At 45.5% G+C, this 10883-nt stretch overlaps 1 pseudogene; it reads right to left on the minus strand.

Moving 5' to 3' along the window:
- LOC119961409 overlaps positions 1-10472 on the minus strand; it is a 44522-nt pseudogene extending 34050 nt beyond the window's left edge.
- Between the last annotated feature and the right edge of the window lie 411 nt (positions 10473-10883).

Consider the following 10883-nt stretch of genomic DNA (forward strand, 5'->3'; position numbering starts at 1 on the left):
GTTCTATGTTCTATCCCAGAGCATCAATCCTAACAGTGTCATCCACTGCTCCTCGAGGCCATCACACCAAATTTGCTTTACAGTGTTAATCTCGCCTCTCTATCCTAATTCTTCCTCTGTAAAAGGGCCAATAATCACCAACTTACTCTATGGGATATTTACTCAAAGAAAGCTCTTATCATTTGGTCATTAGTTAGATGAAAAAATGATAGCTTTATATTGACAGAAACTTAGCTGCAACTCTCCTCACAAAGCCATTTGGCCACACATTCCATTATGAAGATTGCAAGAACCCACAATTCCTTTGCATACCGTTTCCCCCTTCCTGCTCTATCTTTGCCTGTCACCCCTCAGTGACGAATGACAAGTAGGATTCACCAAGTGCAAAATATTCACTAATTTCTTAAAACCTCAAATTAGAAGCTATTTGGACACATACCTCTCCCTATCAAACCCCTCTTCATTTCCACACAGCTCTCACTCATGATCCAATGCCTCTTCCCCACACAAAATGGACATGATGTGGAGATGCCGGCGTTGGACTGGGGTGAGCACAGTAAGAAGTCTTACAACACCAGGTTAAAGTCCAACAGGTTTGTTTCAAACACTAGCTTTCGGAGCACGGCTCCTTCTTCAGGTGAATGGAAAGGCTTGTTCCAGAAATGTTTATATAGACACAGTCAGAGATGCCCCGGAATGCGAGCACCTGCAGGCAATCAAATCATCAAAGATGCAGAGAGAGAGGTAACTCCAGGTTAAAGAGGTGTGAATTGTGGTGGGACAATTCACACCTCTTTAACCTGGAGTTACCTCTCTCTCTGTATCTTTGATGATTTGATTGCCTGCAGGTGCTCGCATTCCGGGGCATCTCTGACTGTGTCTATATAAACATTTCTGGAACAAGCCTTTCCATTCACCTGAAGAAGGAGCCGTGCTCCGAAAGCTAGTGTTTGAAACAAACCTGTTGGACTTTAACCTGGTGTTGTAAGACTTCTTACTGTACACAAAATGGAGAAACACAAAGACAGCAGGGAAATTGGACAATCCTAGAGAAACAAGCAGTTTGCAGACTTTTCCTGTGTATTCTGCCTGCAAAGAAAGCAGACAGCACCGAAACCAGCAGTTATACATATTGATGAGCTATCCCCGGGAACAATAGCTACAACAATTAGCTACATTTAAGACACTTAATAGCAAGTCAGACTCTTCGGCGCCAACGGGAGTCCGAAACAAAGGAGACAAACAAGCCAGAAAGAACCGCCCAGCGATCAAGGAACAGTCCCAGTATTGGGGAATTCAAATCAACCGATTGGCATGGCATCCAATCGATTGGAAGTAAGCTCGGAGTCCGCCCAAAAGGGCGTGAAGCCCCTGGGATCTATAAAAGACAGGTCCTAAGTTCAGTTCACTCTCTTAGCCGGCCCTCCCAGCAGAACATCTTAGCAGCTCTCGAAGAACTTGACCGTAAGGAGAGGCCTGGCCAACTGCTGCACCGTCAACTAAGTGTCCAGTCAACGCACGCTACGAGATAGATAGTCCTGACCCCTTAGTCCATACCAGCTGGAAGCCTGCAGACTCAGGATCAAGCAAGAGGCCATTGTTCCCTGACCCAGCGGGTTTCCTTATCGAGATAAGTATTGGCCCGTTAGTGGTAGGAATAGCCTAGTCTTTTAGTATTGTATGCATGAGTAGCGATTAACTGTGTATTAATAAATGTGTTTTGATTTGAACCTTACTAATTGGTGTATTGAGTCATTGATCTGAACTTGAACTTGAACCTCGTGGTGGTATCATAAGGATACCTGGCGACTCTAGAGCTAAGTAATAAAACAGAGCCAATTGAGTGTAAAGTACACTCACCAGAACGAGCAACATTTAGTGGCGATTACGCCGGGACTCGACTAGAAGTGGTACCCCCACTCCGAGAGAACCCAGCAATTTGAATTAGATATCCAATTGGGAACAGAAACAATCACAAGTGTTCAAGCAGTTCTGATCAATCCTCATAATTCGGAAGTGTGTTTTTGCATGCGTAACTAACAGGGTTATAAGGTAAAACTGATAGATTTTGTTGCAAATAACTGTCGGGAGTTTATATTCCGGAAAACCGCGAAAGCCGTACCCGTATTTATAGCACCGCCTTAGTATCCCTTGTTTTAAATTTAAAGAGAGCACAGATAGGAAAATGGCCATGCAGACGATGGAACGCCTCATGAACTCTCAAGAGTTTGTGGTCGCAGCGACCAGCAGAGTAGAACAGTGTCCCGTTTGGGAAGTCGAGATCAGAAAGTACCTCAAAGCAAAGGGATGGCCCCTTTGGAGCAAATTCTATTCAAATGAGGAAACAGGTCCCGGGAGTATAGGACATACTTGGTGGGAGAACCTGAGCGAAATACACAAGAAGAGTTTAGGAAAAGCCCGTAAGCCGATGGCAATCATGTCCTGTTTGGCACAATTGCGAGGCACAGAGGTGGTCGTTCGGACGCTCCGCGCAGATTTAGAGGAAAGAAATAGGATGAGTAAGGTGGGTGTCAGTGATGTCGAAAGAGAGAATATAGAGTTGAGACGGAGGCTTGCAGCAAAAGATGTAGAGGTGGATGATGCCAAGAGGGCACACCAATCTTGTCTGGCGCACTTAAGCAGCTCCCAAACACAGTATGAAAAAGCCTATGAGGATATGCAGCACGCAGTCTTGATAAGAGAGGAAACCAAGAAGCAGGTAGAGGCATTGCAGAAGCAATGCAGCGACCTGAAGGCAGCTTTAAGAGCACTCCATGCTGCCACCACTGAGCAAAGGCAAAGCTCAGTGCACCACGCTAAATGCTGAAAGCAGATTGCGGAACTCCAATCTCTGCTTTCTATACAGAATGGGTTCCAAAGCACCTTTGGGGCACAATTAGATGAGGAAGAAGGCCCCGATTGGCAGGAATTAAACAAAACAGCACAGAGATATGTTCAGGGAACATGTGCGCAAGAGAAACCGCAGAAGAGGAAAGCACCCCAACCCCCCACAGAGCAGATAGCACCAGCACCCATGAATCCAGTCACCACCCAACACAAAGCATCCGCAGACGGCGCACCAGATGTCACTTATCCCTTAACCATGACCCAATTACGGGACGCATGCGACAAAATCACACCATTCCTCCCCACCTCAGACCCCCACCAATTCTTTGCGAGAGTAAAGCAACAGGCGACCATGTACGGCCTGGATGAGCATGAGCAGGTGAAGCTCACCGTTTTAAGTTTAGACCCTTCAGTGGTAGCAGCCGTTCCAGACCCACAGAACGTTGGAGGAGGCACCCTAGAAGAGATGCACACATCGATCCTTGATGCTATCGGATATAATAGAGGTGACCCCGTAGAAGGCCTGAACATGTGCAGGCAAAAGAAAACCGAGCACCCCACAGCGTTTGCAGGAAGGCTGTGGATCCATTTCACAGCAGTGTTTGGAAACTTAGATCGCGCCCATTTGACCCCAGACAACATGGCCAAATGGACCCGCACCCTTATCTCCCATGCCACAGAGGCAGGACAGAAAGTGTGCGCGAATTATGACCCATCAGAAGATGCTCACAATGAGAAATGGGTACTAAAAAGATTGTCCCGCACTTGGGAGCAATCTGTCCATAGTAAACCCGCAGTTAAGAAACCCGAAGATCAGCAGGCAGAGGCTGATATTCAGGCAGTCAGAGCGCACCAAAACCCTGCCTGGGTGAATGAAGGAGTGAACCCCCCGCAGAAGCCACAGGAATGTTACAACTGTGGTCAGTTAGGACATTTTGCACGAGAGTGCAACGCCCCGAAATCACAGAGAGGCCAACAGACAGGCACTCTGAACAGAAATAGGACAAAGCCTATTCATAGTGTCAGCACCCGTTCAGACCAAGGAGACATGAACGGCACGGACTGGCGGTGTTCGGGCTCCCCCACTTAGGTCTGTGACACCCTTTGGGACAGGTCCGGACGACCGGTAGTCACAGCAAAGATACGGGGACAGCGCATAGAATTACTCTGGGACACAGGAGGGTCCCGCACAACCATAAATTCCTCCAATATGTACCAAAAGGACACGTGGCCCACTACAGCCACAATCACCCTCAGTGGCTTTACAGGCCACTCACAGCAGGGATACATTACAGCCCCTGTACCCATTCAGCTAGGGACCATTACCACCAAACACCCCATTGTTTTAGTAGATCTGCCCCACACAGCAGAACACATACTAGGCATAGATTTCATGAATACACACAACCTGTCGTTCGACCCAGTCAATCAGTGTGTCTGGCGGATGGCAAGGTCAGAAAGAGCCCCCGCAACGCTCACAGTAGGTGAGTACGAAAACAGGATTAGCGCAGTCGGAGAGTATTGTTTTGATCCGACCACACTCAGCACGGACAAACAGGTTAGGGCAGTTTTGCAAAAGAACAGATCAGCATTTGCCAGTCACAGGCACGACTGCGGCAGAATGTCTGGACCGGTTCAAATTACAGGACCTGATCTGCTCTTCTGGTTCGAAGGTAGAACCATTACAGCAACCCCCCACGATGAATACACTCTTGCCCGTTCTTGTCAGGTTGCTCAGGCAGTGGAGTAACGGCAGTGGTTCCCGCCCTGTCTGAGGACCCCCCCCCCCCTCTGGTCAGCTAAGCTCGGGTACAGCACAGCACGCCCTACCCGGGGATTCCATCCAAATCTTATCCATCGCGGCCCATACGCAACTCATTTCGGAACTCTTGGTTGCAAAGTTTGATTCTGTTTTGTTTTGTTTTCAGGTAACCCTTTGGTTGCCAACTCCCCATGCTATTTACATCCAGGAACATTGGGATGGTAAAACGCAAAGCCTGCGAGTCGGCTCGCAGTGGTACAGTATTTGAGAGTATGTCTGGTCCTAAAGTTCGTTTCTGATTTTTAAAAACGAGGGAGTCACAGAGAGTGACCAATCATAAAGGGAAACTTCGCACAAGAGGACAGACATGCTAACGTTCGAGATATTAAGCAAGATACTAACAGACACTATGCTTGATCCATAGGTTTTCAGACACTCCAAGGAGGGATCAAAGGAACAGAAGAGAAGAGAACAGAAGAGAAGAGAAAGATGAAGTAGACATCTTCAACCCTTGTGATATGGATCATAGGATCCATGTGGTTGCGCACGGACGCGAACCCCCTTACCCCCACTCCACCAGCCGTTAATGTTTCACTTCCGCAGAACACACAGAGCCCAGTAACGTAGCAGTGCCCCGACCTGGTGTACCACATTTATGACCTGGTACTCCTTGTCATACGTAGTGTGCTCCGGGTGCTCCGGTTTCCTCCCACAGTCCAAAGATGTGCGGGTTAGGTGGATTGGCTATGCTAAATTGCCCGTAGTGTCCTAAAAAGTAAGGTTAAGGGGGGGTTGTTGGGTTACGGGTATAGGGTGGATACGTGGGTTTGAGTAGGGTGATCATGGCTCGGCACAACATCGAGGGCCGAAGGGCCTGTTCTGTGCTGTACTGTTCTATGTTCTATTAGGGGCAGCACGGTAACATGGTGGTTAGCATAAATGCTTCACAGCTCCAGGGTCCCAGGTTCGATTCCCGGCTGGGTCACTGTCTGTGCGGAGTCTGCACGTCCTCCCAGTGTGTGCGTGGGTTTCCTACGGGTGCTCCGGTTTCCTCCCACAGTCCAAAGATGTGCGGGTTAGGTGGATTGGCCATGCTAAATTGCCCGCAGTGTCCTAAAAAGTAAGGTTAAGGGGGGGTTGTTGGGTTACGGGTGTGGGGTGGATACATGGGTTTGAGTAGGGTGATCATTGCTCGGCACAACATTGAGGGCCGAAGGGCCTGTTCTGTGCTGTACTCTTCTATGTAGTTGAATCACTTTTGGCATTGGCAATAATCTGCAGCATTGTACAGACTCTTCATATGAGGAAATGGCGAAGGAGAGCCTACCGCTCTCGTACCCCGGTATATTGGATGAGATCCCCTATCTTCGGTTTCCACCAGGCCCCTGAACCCTCGAAATGTACTAAAGATCTTTTCGTTTGTCGTTCATTTGTAAATAAAGAAATGTGTTTTCTGAAAGATTGTATAACTCGGAGCTTGACTGCCAAGCCAGAGAAATGAAATATGAATGCTGCTATCGTTTTGTAATGTTAGGAGGTTAGTATGCTTGGATGTTTCGAGTGAGTGTAGTTTATTGAGGACGGTTAGAGGTTCCAGTTGTTGTTTGGTAATGCATGTCCCTTTATGACATAGCGCCGCTTAGAAATTGTTAGGTAAAATTTTTCTGCATAGTTGAGGACAGTGTAGAGGCCATGGAACTCGCTGAGGTTAGGTAATGAAGACAACATAGTTGTGTGATCCTTCACGCTTCGCGTTAGGATCACAAGGCGGGAGTGTAGCCACCTGAGTTGGCCACTTCCCCACACAAAATGGAGAAACACAAAGACAGCAGGGAAATTGGACAATCCGAGAGAAACAAGGAGTTTGCAGACTTTTCCTGTGTATTCTGCCTGCAAAGAAAGTAGGCAGCACTGAAACCAGCAGTTATACATATTGATGAGCGATCCCCGGGAACAATAGCTACAACAATTAGCTACATTTAAGACACTTAATAGCAAGTCAGACTCCTCGGCGCCAACAGGAGTCCGAAACAAAGGAGACAAACAAGCCAGAAAGAACCGCCCAGCGATCGAGGAACAGTCCCAGTATTGGGGAATTCAAGCCAATCATTGATATGGGATCCAATCGATGGAAGTAAGCGCGGGTCCGCCCAAAAGGGCGCAAGCCCCTGGGACCTATAAAAGACAGGTCCCAAGTTCAGTTCACTCTCTTAGCCGGCCCTCCCAGCAGAACATCTTAGCAGCTCTCAAAGAACTTGACCGTAAGAAGGAAGAGGGCCTGGCCAACTGCTGCACCATTAAGTAAGTGTCCAGTCACGCACGCTACGAGATAGATGCTCCTGACCCCTTAGTCCATACCAGCTGGAAGCCTATAGACTCAGGATCGAGCAAGAAGCCATTGTTCCCTGACCCAGGGGGTTCCCTATCCAGATAAGTATTGGCCTGTTAGTGGTAGGAGTAGCCTAGTCTTTTAGTATTGTATGCATGAGTAGCGATTAACTGTGTATTAATAAACGTGTTTGATTTGAATCTTACTAATTGGTGTATTGAGTCATTGATCTGAACTTGAACTTCGTGGTGGTATCATAAGGATACCCGGCGACTCTAGAGCTAAGTAATAAAACGGAGCCATGAGTGTAAAGCACACTCACCAGAAGGAGCAACAGGCTTCATCGGACTGTCTTCACATCTCCACTCTTCGCAATGCAACACATCACCAGAAATGGTTTCTGTAGAAAGGTCATTTAGATCCAAACATTAACACTGTTTTCCTCCATAGATGCTGCAGACCTGCTGAGTTTACCCAGCATTTTCTGTTATTGTAACAGAAATGGCTTCTCTTGCCTCATATCCTTTGAGCCATCGCCAGGGACTTGCGCTTCTATACTTCGTCTACATGCTATTCCTGGTGACACAGCCTGCAAGCATCAGGTTGGTTTCCCCAGGGAGGGCCCTGACAAGCTGCATCTCGACCAACTCCCTCAAAGACACCTATGCATTCTGAAAGCCAGATTTCAGAAAGGTAGTCTTTGACTCAATTCCTCCAATTAAGTTAAGAAAATTAATGCCATCAATTTCAACCCCTCATCCATAAATGTACCACCAGTTCTCTGCGAACAACCTCTGGATAGTCCTTTCAGGCACCAATGATTTGAATTAATGTTGTCTGAGTTACAAAGATGCCTTTCTACTGCACTTGTTTTCACAGATCAGGCCAGCTAGGTGTACATGTCCAAATAACACTGGAGTAAAGAATAACAAATGTGCTTCTAAAGAAACATGCTTTACATGAATCTTATAGGAACCAATGTGATAACAGGCATTTTTTAAAAAAAGTTATTCATTTTAAATTGAGTCTCTTGCCATATACTGTCGGAGCTACCAAATCATTCACAGCAGTGCAGATGGTTTCCCGTACTTGGGGCAGAATTTCTCTGGTCCCTGGCAGCAGGTTTGTTGGAGGGTGCAGGAGCTCAAAATGAATCTTCTCTTCCAGTAAAAGATGCTAATGCATCACCTCAAATACAACAAAGCATTCATGCTCCAACAAACTCAAAAGAAACTTTCCTAACTCATCTCCTCGCTTAATATTAATGTTTTCCTTGTCGCTGGCCTTCTCAAGGAAATTTTCTTTCCCCAAATCCCCATGACCTGCTCGGTCTTGAGAAAATAGCATCCAAATTTCTCTTCCACTATATTTTCCAATCTGTTACAAATCTTAAAATTATAGATGAAGCTACACATATTACCCAATTATGTACATGTTTTAAGATTAGCACTGAAGGTGATAAAGTTGTGCAATTGGTGAAACGTTAGATAGGTACAATCGTATTTTGTAGCCTTGTATATTTCTTTTAATCATTGATCAAAATCGAGTCAGTTCCACAAGTGGTCAATAACATTTTGAAATTTGAACTTTTTAAAATTGGGCAATAAACTTATTTGGAAAAAAATATTAATTTTAAATTGAGGACAGAATATTAGAATACTCATTCTGTTAATTATGAAATAACAACAGATGGTATAAATGGGCAGCTTTCCAATTAGATTAAATGATTTGTTTTCATGACTTTGGTCGAGGAAGAAAAACTTACCAGGACTAACAGCACTCCCTAATCTTGAAAAGCCTGGTTTATCTAGTTCAGATCGAAGGTTAATGTCTTATCCAAGGGCACTGCTTTGAACAAAACAACACTTCCCTCAGCACGCCATGTTCCGTGCAATGTTTGAAACTCCCAACATTCAGGTCCAGAGGTAAGTTGCTACCAGCTGTGCCAAAATTACCCCCATAACAAAAATGTTACAGTGTTAGAAAATAACTAGATAAAATGTCCATTTGTTATTAATGCATGCCAATACTTGTTCGGCAATTCATCCATGTTAAAAAAAACAATTCTACATGAATTTGACTCTTCCAAGGTTCAAATGATAACATAGCACATCTAAAGAGAAATATTCCAGGTAGCAAATCTAATCTGTCTCTCTCCTCACCATCCAGGCCCCAAACACTCCTTGCAGGTGAAGCAATGATTTACATATCCTTCTTTCAATTTGGTATATTGTATTTGCTGCTCACACTGGCGAAACTAAACACAGATTGGGTGACTGCTTCGTGCCACACCTCCGCTCAGTCTACAAGCATAACTACAAACTTGCCACTTTAATTTTACCACCTTGCTCTTTCTGTCCTCAGCCTACTGCAGTGTTCCAGTGAAACAAACTCGAGAACAACATTTCATCTTCTGGACTCAATATTGGAGTTCAATAATTTCTGATCACAAGTTCTGTTGCCTGTTTGGATCTTCTTTTTGCCATGTGCCAGTGTGAATCGTGTTTTTCATGTTTTTGCTTTGGCCAGAGCCATTATTCTACCAGTTGCACTCACTCTGGACAAATGCTTTGTTTCCACACTACAACCAGTTTAGCTCAGTTGGACAGCTGGTTCGTGACGCAGAGAGAGACCAACGATTGCAGGTTCAATCCCCATACCGGCTAAGGTTATTGAAGAAGGCCCACCTTCTCAACCTTGCTTTTATTGAGATTTCCAGTATCCACAGTATTTGCTTTGATATGAAATAGCAAAGCACATTGATGCTCAAATAGGACGAGCAAGCCACAGCATGTACAATACCTAAAAATTAGAGTTGCCAGAGACTAAATGTACGCCTGGAGAGTTAATCACATAACCTGCCACCCTCCCCTCCCCCTCCTGTTATTAGGCAACCAGCATATCCACCCTAGTGACGATTCCTTCCCCAATATGTCTTATATCTGCTAAAAAGAAATGTTCAAAAGATAATTTAATTTTAAGTAAAAAGTTTGTAAAGCACTCCTATGACTCAGCAATGTCCTGGAGATTGATCTTCAATTCCTGGAGGGTTGGCAACTGTAACCAAGGTGCTAAGTATTAGTTTCTGAGTGAATGTCCAATCCCCTTGGCCACTATATGCACAAGGTACACTTGTAGTGTACAGTATTAACAATGCCTTCTTCCATCCACTCACTCACTCAGACGCTTAGCTGTAATCGAAGGTGCGTACCAGTCCTTTTGCCTCTTCACACGAGTCAAGAGTAATACTGGAAACCGAAAGCTGTTGTGCCATTAAACACTTACTGCATGCTGCCCCGGAGCACTCTGTTTAAAACGTGGTCGACAGAGATATTGGAGGCACCACTGCCATAGACTTCCACTGCGCGGGATCCTGTCCTGCATGAAGTGCCTGGGTGGCAAAATGCTCAAAAGACGGCAGAAATCACTCGGTAGGTGATCTCCAACAGACATTATTGCCTTTACCAGCGCAACGACCTTCACTAGAAACAAAGATGCAACCAACTTTCACCAGGGGCCGAGCTCAAAAGACGCTAAACAAGACTACCTCTGCCGCAGGGCTCAGCTAATAGCAAGAACTGGAGGCGCGGCTTTACCCTCGTGACAGGACACGCTAAACAGCCGCTCGTAACCCTTTGGATGCCGTCAACTCTTACAGCTGCCGCAAATATAATGTATTTTCCACTTTCTTATTGACCAAATAAATAATGATCAGATGTCAACGCAGTGCCCACTCTGACGCCCATGTGAACAGAACCAGTTTTTGTTTAGTTTCTCCAACAAATAAAATACATTAATGCAACACAAAAAGTTGAATTATTGTACAATACTCCTTTACCCCCCACCACCCTTAGTTTTACAAATACACACAGATTTCAAGTTAATGCGGATTGCAAAGTACATACTAAGGTACAAATGTATTGATTTCCAATGGTGGCCATGGAG

Source organism: Scyliorhinus canicula, unplaced genomic scaffold, assembly GCF_902713615.1.
Source record: "Scyliorhinus canicula unplaced genomic scaffold, sScyCan1.1, whole genome shotgun sequence".
Lineage (NCBI taxonomy): Eukaryota > Metazoa > Chordata > Chondrichthyes > Carcharhiniformes > Scyliorhinidae > Scyliorhinus > Scyliorhinus canicula.